Source organism: Rousettus aegyptiacus, unplaced genomic scaffold, assembly GCF_014176215.1.
Source record: "Rousettus aegyptiacus isolate mRouAeg1 unplaced genomic scaffold, mRouAeg1.p scaffold_m13_p_13, whole genome shotgun sequence".
Classification (NCBI taxonomy): domain Eukaryota; kingdom Metazoa; phylum Chordata; class Mammalia; order Chiroptera; family Pteropodidae; genus Rousettus; species Rousettus aegyptiacus.
In genome coordinates this window covers 63,638,531-63,658,105 of record NW_023416288.1, presented here as the reverse complement: position 1 = coordinate 63,658,105, position 19,575 = coordinate 63,638,531, and the positions used below count along the sequence as shown (strand labels likewise).

At 37.5% G+C, this 19,575-nt stretch overlaps 1 protein-coding gene and 1 pseudogene across 1 annotated transcript in view; both read left to right on the top strand.

The window, feature by feature from the left end:
• SND1 (staphylococcal nuclease and tudor domain containing 1) overlaps positions 1 to 19,575 on the top strand; it is a 387,820-nt gene that overhangs the window by 147,093 nt on the left and 221,152 nt on the right. The gene's annotated exons all lie outside the window — the stretch shown is intronic.
• On the top strand, positions 6,930 to 7,047 carry LOC118611260 (annotated as a pseudogene).

The window sequence follows — 19,575 nt, the reverse complement described above, 5'->3', positions numbered from 1 at the left end:
TTTGCCACCTGTAAACCTCTGGCCCTCCTTTAGTTAAAAAAGAAAGAAAGAAACAAGAAGGAAAGGATGTATAAGGAATGGAAAGAAGGAAGGAAATCACAGAGGTGACCCGGGCACTGACTGAAAATTAGGCGAACACGTTTGGTGAAACGGTTCCACTTGCTTGCAGCTGGAGAGCTGAGGAGACTTCTTTACTTTTATAGCTAAATCTTAAGTTAAAGAATCCTAAGGGTGTGGGCTATGCATCCATGAAGCCTCTGTTTATTTGTAAAATGGTCATAATATTTTGGCATCTGTGGTTCATTAGGTTGTGTTGGCATAGGGAGAGAATCAAAGCTGCATTAGGAATAACTTTGATCAGGACAGAAAGAATGGAAGTGTTTAATTTTCTCGGGATGGAAATAGAAACTAGAACCTCAAACGCAGACCTGCAGCCTTCTCCACAGTCTGTCGGGCCACATCGCAATAAAGAGGCAGGGTTTTTCTGTGGCCTCCGAGGCAGGAAGACATGCAGTGGAAGACTATGTGTGTTCAGACACTTGGGATGACTTCATGTCTTTCACTGTGCCTTATTTTCTTGATTTGTAAAACATAAAAGAATGCATTTTCTATCCTCTGAAAAGATGATCTTACTAAGGAATCCAGAAAGATTCAATTAGTCATCCTGGTATCTCTAGTCAGACTCTGCTGTAACAGCATTTACTGATCAGTGTGTGGTTGAGTCTGGGGAGAGCAGGCCGATTTCCATCCCGGCACCTGCAGCTGGGGAGCTGAGGATGGGCTGGAAGTGAAGATCTGGCACCCGGGACCCGAAGCACACCCAGTCCTAGTTTTTGTTGTTGTTGTTGTTTACTTTAAAAATAAATTTATTTTTTATGGTGATATTGGTCAACGAAATCCAATAAGTTTCCGTCCTTGTTTTTCATCTAACCCTGTGACCTTGGATATTAGTCCTCAGTTTCCGTTTCTGTACAGGGGAGGGCCGGGTAGTCTCCGATCTGTTCCTAAACGCTGTAGTGAAGATCTTTGCCCTGTGTGTGCTGACTGACCTGTTTGACCAGTTCCGCTTCTGAAAGTTTACTCTTTCACACCAAAGATTTGTTTTCTTTGAAATACCAATGGATGTGAATTCCTTTGGTAGACAGGATGACCAGGTTTGGGTAGGGGCAGTGAGTGTGAGAGAAACACACATCCAAGTCCTGGGATCACTGGGCAGATCTGAGCACTGAAGGTGGCCTGTTTGTAGAGGAAGCTGTAATATAAATCTCTCCCACCTCTGTGGAGTGGCTCTCATTATCTTTTACCCACCAGCTTCCTCCCACCCAAGAGAAAGCTAGGAGATTGAACTCATTCTTTTCTCACTTCTGCTCTAGTTACCGAGTTGTGGTCAAAGCATCTTTTATATCTTTTTATCTGAAATGTTTAAATTGTTATGGTTGGTGTTTAATTTACCAATGGGGCAAAGACCTCTTTTCTCCCTTTTTTAGGACCTTTGTGTGTCTTCAAATGCTTTTCTTTCTCTCGAGGACCGGTGTTTCCCTCCATCATTCATCAGTTCACTAAATTTTGAAATAATGGCTTTAGAAGCCAAATCCGTCAGAATGATTGACTCCTTGACGTTGTCCCGGCGCCTTTTTACATTTTCCACCAGTTTCTCCCATTGCCAGTGGGGCTGCCAGCTGCACAGAAGAAAAGCAGCATGCAGTTCGGACTCCCCAGTATGTGAGGGTTTTTGAAGATGAAAGACAGTGATGAGTCACATTGCCGCTCCTCAGTATTCCTGGTTTGGTGGTCGCTAATCATAGCTCTCTAAAGAGAAAATGGTAATAAGATCACCAAGTCTAGGTGGATTTATTGTGTCTCTCACTGTTCAGAGAGTGGAAGTGGTATCGATAGTCCCTTACATCTCTTCTTTATAGACACGAACTCCCCTTCCTTTCCTTCTGTCTGTAACCTTTTCGTCTTCTCTCTCTCACTCTATCCTGCCTGTCCCCTCTCATCCCTCGGCCTTCCATTTTCTGGCCCCCTCCTCGAAAGTGCTTGGACCTTCAACATGAACAACTTCAGAATTCCAAGCTTGTTGCAGCTCTCCTTTTCCAATATACACACCCCATCTGCTGTACTGACTGACTTGGCCGCTGCGGTGGATCCCTGGGACCTTTCTGGCCTTATGAGGAAAAAAGTGATTTGCTAAATGTCATTTTTCTTGTTTCTGTTCTTCCTCCCAGCAGCGTGAAACTTGGTTCAGTACCAAAGTTAACAGAGCATTAGCTTCTCTCTGAACAAGGTCCACCTAGTTTGCTTGCTGTATTCGGTTTTTCCTTGGGCTTGGGTCCTCCTGGATGAACACGCAATTTTCCAGGTTCGATAACATTTGGAGACATTTTAAACTCTCTCCCTGCTTTAACTCATTTCCGGCTGTTTTTGGAAAGGGGAAAACATGGATGGGGAAAAAATCGTCAGTCACTGCATTTAGCGTGGATTTCCCTTCCCTGAGGGTTCCCAGTTAATGGACCAGGGAATGTGAGTTCTTCCTAGATGATGGTCTCTTGTCGCATGGTCTCGTTAGTGCCCCAAGCACTAGCACCACATTGGGTGCTTGGACACTGTATCCTCTAAGAGAATAACTATTTGGATGACACTCTGCCCTGCTTCAGAGTCTGTGGGCAAGTGCATTTCCCTCACATGGCCTGGCTCCTGGAGCTGACATTCAGATTTGAGTGTTTCTTCCTCAGCCGCTTGCCAGCACCCTGTCCTCCAGCCCTGTGGGTCCAGGTTAAGGAGTAGCAGGGCAGGGTCAATGTCTTTGGGTCCTCGTTTCTTCCTTTTTCTCACAGAGATTGCTCTTTGCAAAGATACTTTTTCTTACAGGATTTTTTAAATTTAAATTTTAAACAGCCAGGAAGACATAATTTAAAACATTTTTTTTTGTTTTATGTAACATAACATGTTCTTTACTTTGTTAAAAAATAGATGGTAGATATCATTTTTAGAAAGCACGTATATGGATAAAGCAGTGATTCTTTTTATATTTTCTCCTAAAGATTTTCAAAGTCAGAGCAAGAAACTAAATGCTTTTGATTGTTTAATTTGCTGAAACACAGATATTTGGAAGTCATTTGGCAGGAAAGCCAAGGAAACAGGATATTTTTGACAAGCTCTTGTACAGAATGGACAGACATTTAAATTAGTTAACATATCTTTTCTCTTTAAGATATTTTCATTTGCTGGGAAACCAATAACATTGTTTTAAGTTTTTCTTTTCACTTTTTTTTTTTTAGATGTGGTGTTTACTTTTATTGATTTCGAGTAGGTAGAGCATTCACTAGGTTCAGGACTCAAATGCTAAGAAAGGGCATACAGTTGAGGAGCCCCCTTCTGCCCTGGTCCCTTGCTGATGGCTTACCTCCTCAGGAACAACCAAAATTACCATTCCCTTGCAAATCCAGAGGTTATTTTGGGCCTGTATAGGCAGATGTGTTTGTGGGTGGGTAGATATTCTCCCATTTTACACAAATGCTAGCATCATAAATACTGTTAAAATTTTGTACATATGGCCAAAAATAGCATCTTTGCATTTATGTTTCATTTATATGTGCTTAAAAGTGCTAAAGGGTTGTCACTGTTGATGTGCACAATTTAGGGAAAGCATACTATTTTCCTACAGAATTCCAGCCTAGTTTTCTCTGTGGCCCTATTTTTCCTGCAAATTGTGCTAATATCGATGATACTGTCCATTCTATCCTTGTTTATGAACTATAATTTTGTTTTTGCCGCTTTGTTATAAGTAACATTTACTACTCATTTCATCAGTCACAAAAGTTCATTCTAAAAAATATTTGTGGGGGAAAAAAAAAAGAAGTTAAAACAAAGAGAAACTACCACCCAGGGATAGCATCTGTTAATACTTGAGTGTATATTATTCCAATCTTCTTTTATGCATTTGGGCATTTGCATAATTTTCAACTTAGCTAGTAATTATGTGGTACTTACTGTTTTGTAACCTTCAATATGATGGTTTCCCTGTGTCATTATATAGACTTCTACATGAGGTACTTTTATCTTTTAATATCAATTGAATGTTTAATCAATATCCTATCGTTGGCTATTCGTAGTGGGTTAGCATATGGGCTTTGGAACAAAATAGACGTGGGTTTGAATCTCAGGAGTAGCATTACCTAACTCGGGCCTGTTGTGAGCATTAAATGAAGTAGTGTGTGTTAAGCGCTTAGTGCAGTGCTCGGCACAACATAAGAGCTCAATCGATAATTGCAAACTACTGAGTCAGGGCTTAGGAAATTCAAGAACAGGATGCAGTATATAATGTGACAAATAAAATGTACTAGTTCTGTTCTCTGTCCTGACATCAGGTTGAGTGAGAAAGAGAAAGGGAAGTGAAAAAGGAGCAGTGGGGAGAGGAGAGGAATATAGAATAAATTCTCAAGAGGGAGAAGGTGGCCAGCATTTTATTTCCCTTAGCCTGGTGTTGCCTTCAAAACCAGTCTTAACAAGGTGAAGGTCTGTTGCTTGACCTTCTTAAGAAAGGCTTTTTGATCCCCAGGTGTTCACTGGCCCTGGGAAGGAAGAGTTTGGAGAGAACTCTTAATACCTCGTGTCCTTTTTTTCTGAGATTCTTGGTGCATTTTTCACAGCCTGATGGAGTTCCCATGGGAACTGGCAGGTGATCTGATGAGAACTTAATTTACTGTGGCCCAAAGGAAGCTGAATAAAGGGGGAAGGTATGTCCCATCCAGCAGGTTTTTTTTTTTTTTTTATACCCCTAGTCTCTCATAAAGCCTCATACTTGAAGGGTCGCCGTCTCCTGAATTTACCTATCCAACCATAGCTGTTTGATCATCAATTAGAAATTAATGTTGGATATGCTGTTTTCGATTCCCCAAATGAATGTTCGATTAATTAAACCAGGATTTTAAAATGTCATTTATTTGCCAATTTGAGATGTTTACTTTTAAAAGCTGGACTGTTAAATTGAAGAGTCATTAATGAATTCAGATATTCATTAAATTTGAGGTAATACCATGAAGTGAGTTAACTTTTAATCCCATAGGCAGCAAATTTTGTTTAAAGTACTTCCCCTGATACTTCAGGTGAGAGAGTTGTTATGATTTATATAATAGAGTGTTGATTCTCAGTTGCCCATATCATCGTTAACACTTAAGCAATTAAGGCTCTACCTGGTACTAAATGTGGGGTATACTGAGAACAAAATGAAATAGAAATGTTGCTTTATTAAGAAGTGTCAGGCAAACTGGTTGTACAGATACAAGGTTACGTTATAGTACTGCCATTTTTCCATGTTGCCTTTAAGTCTCCATCAATTCAAAACGATGTCCTTCTTTACATTTAAGTGCATATTAACCAAAATTTTCATTAAAATAAAAGGCCAGATTTTATATACATCCTCAGCACTATTGTCATTTCTTGTCTCAGAAAATACTCTGTGAGTTCTGAATTCTTCATAGAAAGGTGGTTATAGACAGCCTCAGTTTTTAGGAAAGTAGTGAGGGTTTATTTTGTCTTTATAAACACCTAAATTAAGTTTCCTGATGTAATTAAATCTTTTTCTCTCCTTGATCCTTGGAGACAGAACACGTGTAAGTGTTCAAGGCCAATTCTGTGATTTTCCTTCATGTTACCTGAAACTTTATAAGCCTTTTTCTTTAAAGGACTAAAGCAGTTTAGGTTTAGGGCTCACTTTGGCTAGGTGGCCTAGAATGTAAAATCTGATCTTTGTTCATTTTCATCATGTTAATCACTTTATCCGTTCTTGTCATCACTCTAGTAGGAAAAGATGGATTCCTTTGGAATTCTTATTTTATTTTTAATAAAATAGCAAGGGAGCGTTTTCTTTTAGGCAGTTCTAAGTATCTTGCTGCTGTTTACCATCCCGTTTCCTTAGTTCTTGTCTTTGGAAAGCTCTGCAAACATTTAATCTTGAGCTTTCTTCTTTATGAAGACCCCCATCGATATCCATCTTAGGTTGTATATTTGCTAAATTTTTTAAATCTGTTTTTTGATAGTCACCGTGGATCTGGAAGTAAGGAAGTAGGAACACGCAAGCACTGAGTAAAAATTCGTCGATTGATTGATTGCCAGCCTTCTGGAAAATTAGAGCCAGGGAGTGGAGTCTTCCCTCTTGTCACAGGTTACTGCTTTATAGGAGTGTCACCAACTAATATTACCTTAGGTCACGCCTTCACTGTGATGATTTTTTGTTTTCTTTCTGTGGTTATTTTTTCCTAATTATAAACCTGTTTGTGTTCATTATAATAAGTTTGGAAAGTATAAATGAAAAATGAAAGCAGTTAAAATCACCGTTAACATTTTGGTATACTCTTTTCTTGAATCAGTCTGGGTGTCCTTATTTTTTCCATTGACAGTGTGACCTCATTATTTCCCCACATCATTAAGTGAACTTTTAATGTAATAATTTCAACAGCTGCATTATTTTATTCCATAATTTTATGATGATTGATTTTTACCGATCCATGTTCATCTTATTTTTTTTGAACTGTGGTAGTGTGGTTTTATTTTATGTTTTAATAAACAGGCATACTGTATAACAGAATCAACTAGATTCACTGAGTATACAAAATCAGACTTCTCGACCTAAAATTTAGAAGTAATAAAGACAAAAAAAGCTTTTACGTCTATTAATTGATGGTGTTGAGTATTTTTTTAGACAGGATTTGGTCATTTAAAAAGTTTAGTAGCTCCTTCCCCTCCTTAAATCCCATGTATTTTATCTCATTTTAAAAGATCAGCCTTCTGTCTCCTGAGCTTTTTTAAAAAAAAATATTCTCTAATTTTAAACTTTGTTTTTATTCCTTTATTCCTTAAATTTTATTTAGCTTAGGTTTTAGCACTTAATTTTTAACCTTCCATTATTTTATTTAAAAATAACAGCAGTCTATGGCCATCCTGCCCTGAACAAGCCCAATCCTGTCTGATCTCAGAAGCTAAACAGGGTCGGGCCTGGTTAGTACTTGGATGGAGACTACCTAGGAAGAGCAGGTGCTGTAGGCATAAAAAATTTTAAAAAATAAATAAGGGATTGTAAACTGACAAGGTCCTTGCAATCTGTGAGGTCAACCAAGTGTTACCTAGCCTAAAAAATAAAATGAAATAAAAATAAAAAAATAAAAAGGTTAAGAATTAAAATAATAATAATAAACAAAAATAAATAAAAATAACAGAGCAACAAAATAGTCTCTCTGTATTTTTATTTTTGCTTTGCTTGTAGATAGGTCAGCAGGAGGTTTAGCTATAAGTTAGGTCAGAGAGAACCAGAGTCAGTAACAGTAACAGAAGCTGTCGGTGCTCTGTCTCTGCGCCTGGTAAACCAGCCCTCCAGCCTCCTGTGTTGTATCGTCCATCTTTTGCGAGGGTGGCCTCTGAAATGACTCAGACTCGGAAGATCCTTAGGCTGACTCTCCCAGACTTTAATTCTCCCCAGGCACATAACAGACTTAATTTACTGAAATGGCTTAATTTTACTGTGGATTACTATTCATGTACTCTCCAGTTTTTTATTTGCTCTGATATTTACGATCTAGTCATAACTCTTATATTAAATTGCTATTTTGATTTGAGGAATTCACATAATTCTACTGAATCTGCTCTCTTCCCACATGTCTGCCCGAGGTGTAACTGTGGTCCCTTTCATTCTGATTTTAAATAAAAGCCATTCGTTTGATTTTATCCTTTAAACGATAAATTAACTAAGAATTGGAATAGAAAAGGAAATCTTTAATTTTATTTTAAAATTTTTTTTATCTCAATCATTCTAAAAAGTTACTATAAAGATTTTTTTTTTTTTTGCTTTGTCTCGTGCTATTTATTGAATCTATCATCAGAGGCAAGACAAGCCGTTCGTTTGTCACAAAGCAGGCAGCAGGGCAGGCTAAGCTCAGCCACCAGGGACGGGGTGAGGGGACTTGGGAACTTGTAGTCCTGCAGAAGACAACCAAGCCAGTCCTCCTCCCCAAACACACCCAACAGTTGCAGGGCATGATGTCCAGCAGGACCCTGCCCCTCTTTCACAGGCAGAGCCCCCAAGCCAGGGCTGAAGAGGAGACCCAGACAGCCCCAAGGGAATGAACAGCCCCGAGTATACACATATATTTGTCAGTTTTCACTCTTTGTAAGCTAGCCTAGTTCCCAGTTGTTTGACTCTGCCTTTTGTAGAATGCCCTTCTTGCATAATGTTTAGATAGATTATTTAACATTTCTGAGTAACTATTATTATTGTAGATGGTATAGATATGCATTTCCCATGCTCCACAGCCCAACCACCCATAAGCAGCTTAAAAAAACAACAACAAAAAAACCACTCTCTTAATGTTCAGGAGAAGCAAAGATGTTAAGAAGAAAAAACAAAACAAAAACAAACCTCTCACTGACAGAGAAAGATTGATTACTGATATATTACGGAATTATTAAAAATTGCTTATATTTTTTCCAGGTTTAAGGGTCACTTCTAGAACCATACCAGTTAATTTCTTCTCTATCCTCCCTGTTTGCTCAAGATCAGAGTGTCTATAACATGCCTACAATACCCTAACAACTGGGATGTTTTTCTAGACCTTTGAACCTTCTACTGTCACTGAATATTTTATTGATTGAATTGCCATATTATATTGTGATGTTTACTCACAGGAATTTTATCAGATGTCACTAACAGAATACTCATTGTATTGGATATGATACAGCATTTCAAGTTATAACTTATCAGTTATTAGCCATTTCTTATATAGGTTTCATTTATAAGTGGATGACTTTCTAATTATATCTATGAATCTTGGCTTATCTTTTACAGAGAAAGTAGAGACAATATATAACGGACCCATTCTTTATATTTTAGCACACAATTAACCTGAAACTTTATTGTTGTTCTTTGATATATTTATATATATTATTGCTTGGTTTGATATATACATATGACATTTTTCCTTGTTTTTCTAATACAGTAAATTTGATGTCTGTTTCCTACATCCACTGGTTGTTCTGAAGTGTACTCTTTAAATGATTGAACAATAGACCATTTTTTTGAGATTATTTGAAAGTCTCTCCTTAGTATAGTTTGTATGAAGTTCTTGGCCAATAATTGCAATAAAAGCTTGTCTGTAGTCGGAAACCTCAGTTGCTTATTCCTCTATTGTAAATATCACTGTCACCTTAGGCTGCTCTTTCAATGATCAGATTAAGAAATTTATAGCTCATTTATAACTTATCTAATGAGTAAACCAACTTTTCTATTAAGATATTAGCTCATGTGATTAAAAAAAATACTTTCCTTTAATAGCACAAGAATAAAATTTTTCCATGCTGAATTATAAAGGAGAGCTCATTGGGTTTTTCCATTTATTCTTTTAAACCTATGTTATAGAATAATTGAACATTAGTTTTTCCACTGTAGACTCTTAGAGACAGAGGCAGGAGAGGAATTAGTTCAACTGATACAAAGAGCATCCCAAAGAAATTACCACATGGATGTCACAACAAGGAGAGATAAATTGCTGTGTATACCAAGCTACAATATATTCAAGCAGGCTAAGGATGAAGATAGAATCCTTGAAACCCAAATTATGTTTAGTCCAGTTCACTTTGAGTGAGTGTGTGTGAGGAAACTGGGAAGCAAATGCAGCCTGGGTAAGAGGGTAAAGCCTATAGCGATTGTTGTTGTTGGAAGAATCTTTCCATAGCTTATATGCGTATCATAATTTTTGGCATCCTAACTAGTGTCCTGAAGAAATGACCTGCTGTGAGAAAGTTTGCTTTCCTCCAAAGTAGCTGGTTGAGTGATTAATTATATGGACCATTCCCTGAGACTTGGACACGAAAAGATTTTTTCCTCTCTGTTAGAGAGTGCCTTTTTAAAAGACAATGGAATTTGACTCTGATGGCTTAGTTGTGTCTAAGGATAGCTCTTCTATAAATGCCATTCATTGTTCTCTCAAATGATTCTCAAGGTACTTTCTCTCATAAAAAATAAGATTATTTTTATCATTATGTCTTATTAAAGTGATTCTCAATGCACTTTTATTATGGCTTCCATCTCAAAAGTACATCTTCATGGATAAACAAAATATGGTATATGTATACACAGTATATATGTACTTCCATAAAAGGAAATGAAGTACTGATACGTGGAACAACCTGGATGAACCTTGACAGCCTTAAACTGCGTGAGAGATGTGAGGAACAAAAGACCACTTATCTCTGTTTTCATTTGTATGAAATTGTCCACAACAGGCAAATGAATGAGATAATAAGTAAATTGATGGTCGCCAGGGGCTGGGGGAAGGAGGGACAGGGGAGTGAGTGCTTAATGGGCAAAGGGTTTTTTTTTTTGTGGGGATGAAAGTGTTTTTAACTTAGATAATGGTGATGGTTGCACAGCATTGTAAATACACTAAAACCCATTAAATTGGTATATTTTTAAATGGTTAAAATGGTGAATTTTATTACATATTTAAATTTTATCTCAAAGATAAAAGGGTGCATCTGCATGTTGGCAGAATGGCAGTTGAATGAATGACAAGAAGTACTTGGTGTTTCTTGATGCTATTGCTGGCTGGCATTTTATCAGACGAGTTAAGTGGGGTGAGAGTAAGGGTTGGGTGGGGTGTGGCAGGTGAAAGGTGTGAGAGGAGTACCCTGATTTAGGGAAGCATATACCTGTCCAGTGACATGCTAATTCATGGGAAATGCTATAATCACCTTTAATTTTCAGTAATGGGAATATGAAACATTTGGTTAACATGCTTAATTCCAGTCACTTTTGTGTGTTCATTGTCTTTTCCTGGAACTCTTTTGAAAACCGCTTTTTTTTTTTTTTTTTAATAATGAATTTCTAGTTTGTTAAATAGGTGTAGATTACAGGCCTTATAGTGTGAGATGCTCTGGTATATACAGACATGAACGTATGAGTTAAGAGTCCTACTAATAGGGGCGGTGGCTGTGGAGGCAGTATATTGGTACACCAAAAATATTTTGCTGTGCTGTGTTACCTTCTCCACATTATCCACTGCTGTGAGACAATGTTCCTTCACCACTTTGACTCATGATGTCATACTTTCACTAATCTGCGTATTACATTAGACTGAAAAAGGCATCTGTTTTTATTGACTGTACTGTGATGATTTAAGGAGACAGAAAAAATTCAGTTTGTCATACTGAGAAATCTGTGTTCCTTGTCTACTAATGGGAAACAGGATCACAGCGCATGAATTGGAGATGAGGGCCTCAACCCCTCAGACGTTAGTAGCCTTTGGCCTTAGGACTAAAGGAAGAATGGCAGGCTAGTGTGCTGCAAAATGTTGGGGTTCGGTGAATGGGCGTTATTTTTATATCCTTCATCCACTATTCCTCAGCTATACGAAGGGCTGCAGCTAGGTATAACACCAGCCAGCAATATCAGACTTGTCAGAGATCAGCATGCCAGAATGCAGTTCCTTGTTACGTGACAAGTAGAGAAAACATATGGCAGGCAGGTGGTGGTGGCAGCATCATTATCAGCTCACAGTGAGATTGGCAGTTCATTTGCAGATAGTGATGCCCACCTGCCATGGAAACAGTACACCACTGGGCACCCGGAAGCCAATTGTGTCCTTCTAACAGTATCTAGCCTGCCCGGCATAATTCTTACTGGTTGGCACACACTACCGAGTGGTGACCGTGGCTCAGCCTGGGAACTGGCGTGATGAAGTAGGTAGTCATCATGAAGTGTCTGGTTGTGAGCACGCCAGTTACGGAGGTTTTTTTTTTTTTGGTTTTTTAGTAAAGGCACATTTTTATATATTTAATTCCAACTGACCTTTCATTTTTGAAAATCTTACACCTTATTTTTTCGTCGTCCAAATGTAATTTACAAATTTTAGTCTCAGAAATTTATAGCGATAGTGAAAAGTTGAAAGTACCCTATACGTGTACGTTTGAAGTGAGTCCTTCTAACAGTGTTAGTTAGGTATGTTCCTCCAGGTTGTTTCTACATGTGTTCCTGAATCTTGTTCCCCAAAATAGGATCATATGTACCATTGTGCGTTTGGGTTTTTTAAATCAGGACATGTTTCCATAGCAGAATATTTAGCTCTCCCTTGTTTTTAACACCTACAGCTTATTTATTGAGAAGTGCTGGTAATACATTAGTGGCAAAATAGCCATGGTGACTGCCGACTCAGAACTTGTGGGCTAGTGTGGATTTAGACCACAATGCGTAGTTATGCCTTTATGTTAAACGGCCATAATTATAAAAGACTTGAATGCTTGTCCATGCAACTTTGTTTCTGTAGACTAAATTCCTTGATGTGGAATTGCTGGGTCAAGGGACATCCACATATTAAGTCTTAGTACAATTGCCATTTTGACCTCCAAAGATGTACCAATATAGGTTCCTGCCAAAAGAGAAAAATACCGAGTAGAGAAACACGTGGACCTGGAAGCTTCATTAGACAAAACATAGACAATGGTTATTAAATTCAATGGGAAAACTAGATGTGGGAAAATTTTGGTGGATGCAGTGAAAATTCCCCAGATGTGTAGATCTGCGCGTGACAGATCTCCAAGGGAAGTCTGCTCTTCATAGAGGGAACGTGTCAGAGCACAAAACATCCAACATTATTTGATAATTTTATAGGAATTCAGGTATAGAATACTCTGTCTCACTCTACAACTATCTCTGAGAAATGGTGAAGCAAGTGCATTTAGTTAAACTTATGTAACCTACACATGGTGCTTGAGTTGGCTCTTCTTTTTAGAAAGCGGGAAAAGAGACAAAGGTATTTCCTATCCTGAGAAAGATGGAATAATTTGTTCTACCTCAGACTTCCCTTTTTTTTAATGGGTTATTGGACATGTATTCTAATTATTATTGTCTTTGGGGTAACTTTTATGGAAACATGATTAAAATATCCTCTTGTATTTTTTAAAGAGATTCTAGCGTTGATTGGGGTTGAGATAAGAGTTGTCTGGCCTCTGCTTGGCTTTTGTTATTGCTTTATGGAGTGTGTGGGTAGAGTAGCTTGAACAATCTCAATCTCTCTCTCTCAATCTCTCTCTCTCTCTCTCTCTCTCTCTCTCTCTCTCAATTATAGTAAAATGCACTTTACATAAAATTTATCATCTTAACCATGTTTAAGTGTACATTTTAGTTGTGTTAAGTATGTTCACATTGTCATGCAGCCAAGCTCCAAGATTTTTCATTTCGCAAAACCAAAACTTAATACTCATTAAATAACATGCCCTGTTCCTCCTCCCTCCAGCTCTTAGTAGCCATCATTCTATTTTGTTTGAGCTTGACTATGCTAGATACCTCATTTCAGTGAAATAATACAGTATTTCTTTTTTATGTGTGACTGGCTTCCTGCACTTAGCATACTGTCCTCTATGTGCAACCAAGTCATAGTGTCAGAATTTCCTTTTTATGGCTGAATAGTATTCCATTGTATGTATGTACCACATTTTTTGTTTATCCATCCATCCATTGATGGATGCTTAGGTTGCTTCCACCTTTTGCTGTTGTGCATAATACTGTGAATGTGGGGCACAAATATAGCCAAGACCTCGCTTTCAATCCTTTCAGATTGAATATGCCCAAAAGAACTGCTGGACCTTTTGGTAATTCTGTTGTTAATTTTTTGAAGAACCTGAGCAATAATTTTGCTTCTTGTCCCTGAGAAGTTAACAGTGGAAACCGGAGAACTGTGAAATTGGAAGATGGCTTTTTTGTCTGTACAGCTGCCGAGAGCTAGCTTACTTTTATGAATTTGGACCGTTTGAGATACAAGCACTGCATTTGACCTAGGCTTATCATTTAATGCTGATCACCCAGTTTCTGAATATGTAATTGTGTTTGTAGACCGGCGAGCTAGCCGTAGGCCCGTATGCTTTTTTTTTTTTTTTTTTTTTTAAAACAGTAGGTACGAGTCAGGAGACTTGGACTTGGAGGTGGACACAGATGCAATTCAGGTTGGTCTTTGATCAGTGTCTGTGTGTAGTTTCAGACATTGACCTTAGGTGTTATTGCTCTATGCACACTGTGCCTTTGATCAAGGAACTTCGCTTCATTTAGTAGGCTTTCATTTATACAGGGAGAGGACGGTATGTGTAAAGGAAGAAAGCCCTATGATGTTAACATCTGACTGTCTTGGAATCTTTTCTTAGCAACAACACTAAGAATATTTTATATAACAGAAAAGCTGTATCTTTGGGCTGTTTTTCTTTGTGCCATTAGTAGGCATTCCTTAAATATTATTGTATTTTTCTTCGTAATTCTCTTTGAGTTCATGACACATTTCTTTTAGTCCAAATTACCATTTCGAATGTGGTCTTTAGTTAACTTAACTGAATATATATTTCTTGTCTGAGTGATTTCTAAATGCCAGCTCACGGGCATGCTGAAGAGTGGGTGTGCTCTGACCTGTAGTGAATGCAGGGTGGCTTTTCTCTGCTGACTTTGCTCACCCGAATAAAACGTAGCTCCCAGAGCGAAAGAAGTTATTGAAACTCTTGGCGAGGTGAATACTTCAGCCCCCACTTTTATTGCTTAAGCTTCTCAGTTTGGCCTTTTGGTGAGTAGAGACGTTTTCTCCATAGGCTGGCATGTATTTGCAGAGAAAATGTAATGTAACCTTTTGTTTTGATCCATGTCTTAATAATATCCCTTTTCCCTCCCAGTAACTCTTCTTAGATGTCGTTAAGCAAATCCCCTGTGTTCATATCCCTGAGCCTCCCTTCTTAGTTTTATTATTGCTGTTGTTTTCAAGTCTGGGTGACATTGTATGTATTCTACACAAAGGCATAAGTATCTCCGTGTATTTGTGCTGCTTGTGTGGCTGGAACTCCTCCAGGGAGAGTTCTGGACAAAGTGATTTAATTTCCCCTGACTGCTGCTGACCTTGGAAAATTTGGACACAGATGACTGTGATTGATATTTGTATGAGGAAGAAAAAAGACCCATACTCAACTTCTGTCTTCTAGAGAAAGGCAGTGGGAGATGGCAGCTCTCATGACGAGTAAGAAAAGACATGCTGGGGACACAAGGGACAGTTTCCAATAGAGTTTTTGGGGCCCGCAGCATTATTTTTTAGCGACAAACTGTTGTATTAAAATTAGGTGTTGGGATGAGTTCTACCATGATACTGTAATGAGTAAGATATTGGTCGGAGCTTTAGCACAAACACAGATTAAACTTTATAGATATATTTGTATGTTTGTAAAGATGTAAGAATCGAGAGGGTTAATGAAAATCTGGCCTCTGCGAGATTATTTTCAAATAGTGGTCTCTGTATTTCTGAATAATCCTCATAAGATTTATTTGAATTATTTTCAATTGTCAAACGATATTTCATTAATGATTTTCATGTGCCTATTATTTACCTTATATAAGAAACCATGCAGTATATTTTTAGCCTCTTTTAATGTTTGTTGCCACGTTGTTATCACTTCTTTTAGAAATCTTTGCCAATCTCTAATGTCCCCTTATATAAAAAATGATTTCACATGTATTTATGGATCTCATGCCGGTGTATGCATCTAATTAAATATTTACCAAACTGACTGTTTTGGGGAGAGCAATGATGTCCGCTTCAATGAATGCCTAATGTCAGCTAGAGCCTCATAGTGTCTTTAGGGGCCCTGTGTTAAGCTGGGTTTCGCCTTTCTCCTAACAACAGATGAAAGCATCTACCCATTCAGCGAGGGAGTTGGAGGTTTAAGGGGTTCATTTTGCCGGAAATGCTTCAAATAAGAAAGCTCTTTGATCTGTGCTTATAGAGGTTTGTAAGCACTATAGATTAACATTCCATTGATGAAAATGAAATGTACTCAAAATAGTTCTGACTCTGGGGGAGTTTGGAAGGGTGATTGTAGATAGGAGAAAACAACATAAATACATGGGAATAAACAACCAGCCTTAGCACCTAATTACAATGATTTGGAAGGGGGTGTTACAGAATACATCTAGGCTGGATTGGAGAGGTAGGAAGGGAGCACTGGTTTATGTCTCCTTATCTGTGCAGCATACTTGTATAATCTTTAGTGAGTGTATCTATAAAAGTATTAATTTAAGAGATATCAGAGCTCAAAGATGCTCTAATGGAGCATATATATTTCAGCTTTGGATTGTGGTTATAAAAATAAATACTTCACATCTACTAATTGCTCATTTTCTTTCTAATATTAGTACTCAGCAGGAACATTATTTATAACTACAAAAACAAATATTTCTTTAACCCAAGTTTTCAGTCACTGTCCATCTTTTAGGATAAGTTTCAGACACTAAGGTAAAGAATTCTAGATTTGTGTCAGCAAATCAAGAATAAATAAAATATAGCCATTGAATTGATAGAAGTCCCTGAAAAGTATCTTTACCAAACTATTGAAGAGAATATACTTTATGATGATAGTTGTAAATTAGAGGACTTTTCTTCCCCTTTGCACAAATTAATCTTCATGCTCAAAATTCTTTCTTGGAACTCGGAATAGTAAATGGCTTATCTTTCTAATCTAGTTAGGCAATAGATTTTTACAAGACAATGAAGGATAAACATATTTTTTATACCTGGCTTTTCATAACATGTTTTTTCATATTTGATTTAAGAGTACTTACAAGGATTCTTACGTTAGAAAAGTTCTCAGGAGAAAATAGAGGATGTTAGGACCACAAAAGCTAGGATCATATGGTAGAGGAATGAGGCTAAGACTCTCGTGCCTTAACAGGTAGTCTAGGCATTCACAGTCCAATATGGTGACCATAGCCATACGTTGCTGTCACTTGAAATGTGGCTGGTCCAAATTGAGATGTGCTGTACCTGCAAAATACACACCAGATTTCAAAGACTTCATATCAGAGAAAAAAGGATAACACTTTTTTCGTTGTTGGTTATATGTTGATTCTCTATACTCTTTTGGATATTTTGATTAAATAAGAAATATTACTTAAAATAACATCATCTGTTTTTCTTTTTTTAATGTTGCCACTAGAACATAAAAAGGTACATGTTGCTTTCATTTGTGACTCTTATTGTTTTTTTGTTACACTGTGCTGCCTTGGCGGAGGTAAGCCCAGCTTCCTCTCAAGTTGAGTAGCTCACGTGCTTCTGGGGAAATAAGCTGAGAGCATGCCCAGGGCCAGGACCAGGAGGCTCACTGGCAGTTCGTTTTGTAGCTCATCCCATGTCTAGATGAATAGGTGATTGAAATGTGTTTCAAAATTTTAAAAAGATAGATAACTCTTACAGTTTTAGAATAGTTACATAAGGTGCTTTTTAGCAAGGAAAAAAAAAGATCAAGAATATAATAAATTAAATATCGAGGAGTATTATGGAATATCCTCTTACAAAGAAAATGGAACTTGGTCTCTCTTTGTTCATTGTCTTCAAGGAGCATCCTCCCCAAATATCTCTAGTTAACCTATTAATTGAGATGATTCCCTATACTCTGCTTCAATTATATTCAGTAAATAAAATCTCTAGTAACTGGTACCTGCAAAATTAATCTGGAAACTGTCTAAATAAATACTAAATAGTGTATCATTCCTTAAAATAAGCCCTATTTATCTCTAAGTTGGGATGAATATGTATGAGGTATATATTCTTGTTTGCCGTGGCTCCTTAAGGAGAAAAGTATATTTAATTGAGTCTTTCTGCCTTATGATTTCAGTAGTCTAATGATTTAAATCAACATGCATCTTATTTATGCATGTGTGTATGTATGCATCTGTTTATTTATTTATCTCGTGGATACTTATTTAGCACTTACTTTGTGCCAAGCTTTCCTCTAAGAAAGTCAGTATATGTTTATCTAAAAATAACTGACTCATAGAACTCACTATGAGTCAGGCCCTGCTCTAAATGCCTCATGTATATTAATGCATTTTTCCCTATAACAGTGAGCTAGAAAGAGTTGTCTATGTTAAACCGAAGCACAGACAAGTTAGGTTCACACAGCTCATGTGCAGAATTTGTGGGAACCAGACCCTGCAACCAGTGGCTCCAGAGTTTATGTCCTTAATCTAACTTGTGTGTAATATTTTATTCTGCTTACTTTCGTTTTCTGACTTACCCAGATGATGTCATCTTTTCTGTATCTGGGGTACATAGGAGCTTTCCATAACTACCTGGAAATTCTGTCTTGAGAATGATGGGTCATATAAGAGCTTATTTTGAGAGGCAGAATATTTATTACAGCTCTTTGTGAATTTATGATTGGCCATGTAGAATAGTGGGTGGGATTATATGGCAATTATGCAAAATAGCCTCACATAACAGCCCTGGTTGTGTTCAAACTAAACTCATGCTACGGCCTGGAAATGTTGCAGATATGCAATTGTTCTTCTCTCTGCCTTATCTTTTATGCATAGATAGTTCAGATTTTGTCATTTCATTATCATCAGCATCATAAAGTCCATGAAGTTCTTTGGTGGTTTGACACTTTTCTAGTGATTTAGTTGTTTGAGGAATACCCATAGATCCTCATAATTCTGTATGTGTGGCCTAAAGCTATTCTGTTGTACTAAACTGCTTCCAGTCTTTATAAGATATGGAGATATAAATTTGGTCCTAAGTTCTCATCTTACTTCCTCTGAAGGGTCCTTGAAATTGCTTTCAAGGAAAATTCCACATTCTAATGGACCAAAGGTGAATTAAATTGCCTGCTACCTTTTTCTTTGAGAACCTCTTTAAGAAACAAATAATATGGGATATTATATATATTGTGCTTGCTTAATCTGTTATAGGAATGGCTTCGATTAAAACTTTATCCCAATCAGCAGCTTGACAAAATGGTCCTCTAAGTGCCTAACTCCCTCATTTCAAAAGTGTCCTTCAGAATTTCATGTCTGAAAAGGTTCCTGATTACAGGCATCCATTCATGAAACAAATATTTCTTAAGTGGCTTTCTCCATGTACAGGCCTTGTGACAACAGTTTCATTGAATAAAAGACATGGCCTCCTCCTAGAGCATACAACCTATGTGTTCTAGCTTATTGTAGTAAACGTAAAGTAGGAAATACAAAGGTTCAAGAAAACACTATATAGTAAACCATTTTGGCTAAGTTACCTTTTGGAAATCTAGAGTCTATTGATGCTCTAACATTCTAGTCTAGTGCTCTCATTTTCCAGGTGAAGAAAAAGTGAGACCAAACAAGTGATATGACTCAGTTGTAAGAGAATGACAGGTGGGTCCAAGCAAGAGCCCATGGCTCCTTGTGGTCATCTCTGTAAAGAGGGAGCAGGCCATGCCTTTGTGTCATGTGCATGTAAAATACATACTCGTATACCAAACATTCCAGAAGTATCTTTGCTTGAAAAATGAGGACCACATCTTTATTAACCTGTTACTTCTCTAACTCATGCCATTCCAGATGTACTTACCCATAAGTGCAAAATTCAGATTGTCATTTATTCAAATGAAGTCATTAGCAATACTTGCAGTTGTTTTAATTGAAACTGTTTAAACTGTAGTTCTTTTTCAAGTGATTGACAAGTCAGTGATGAGTAGAAGTCAAAAAATTCCAAGGTACAGATCTCAGAATCCACAGGAGAGGGACATAAA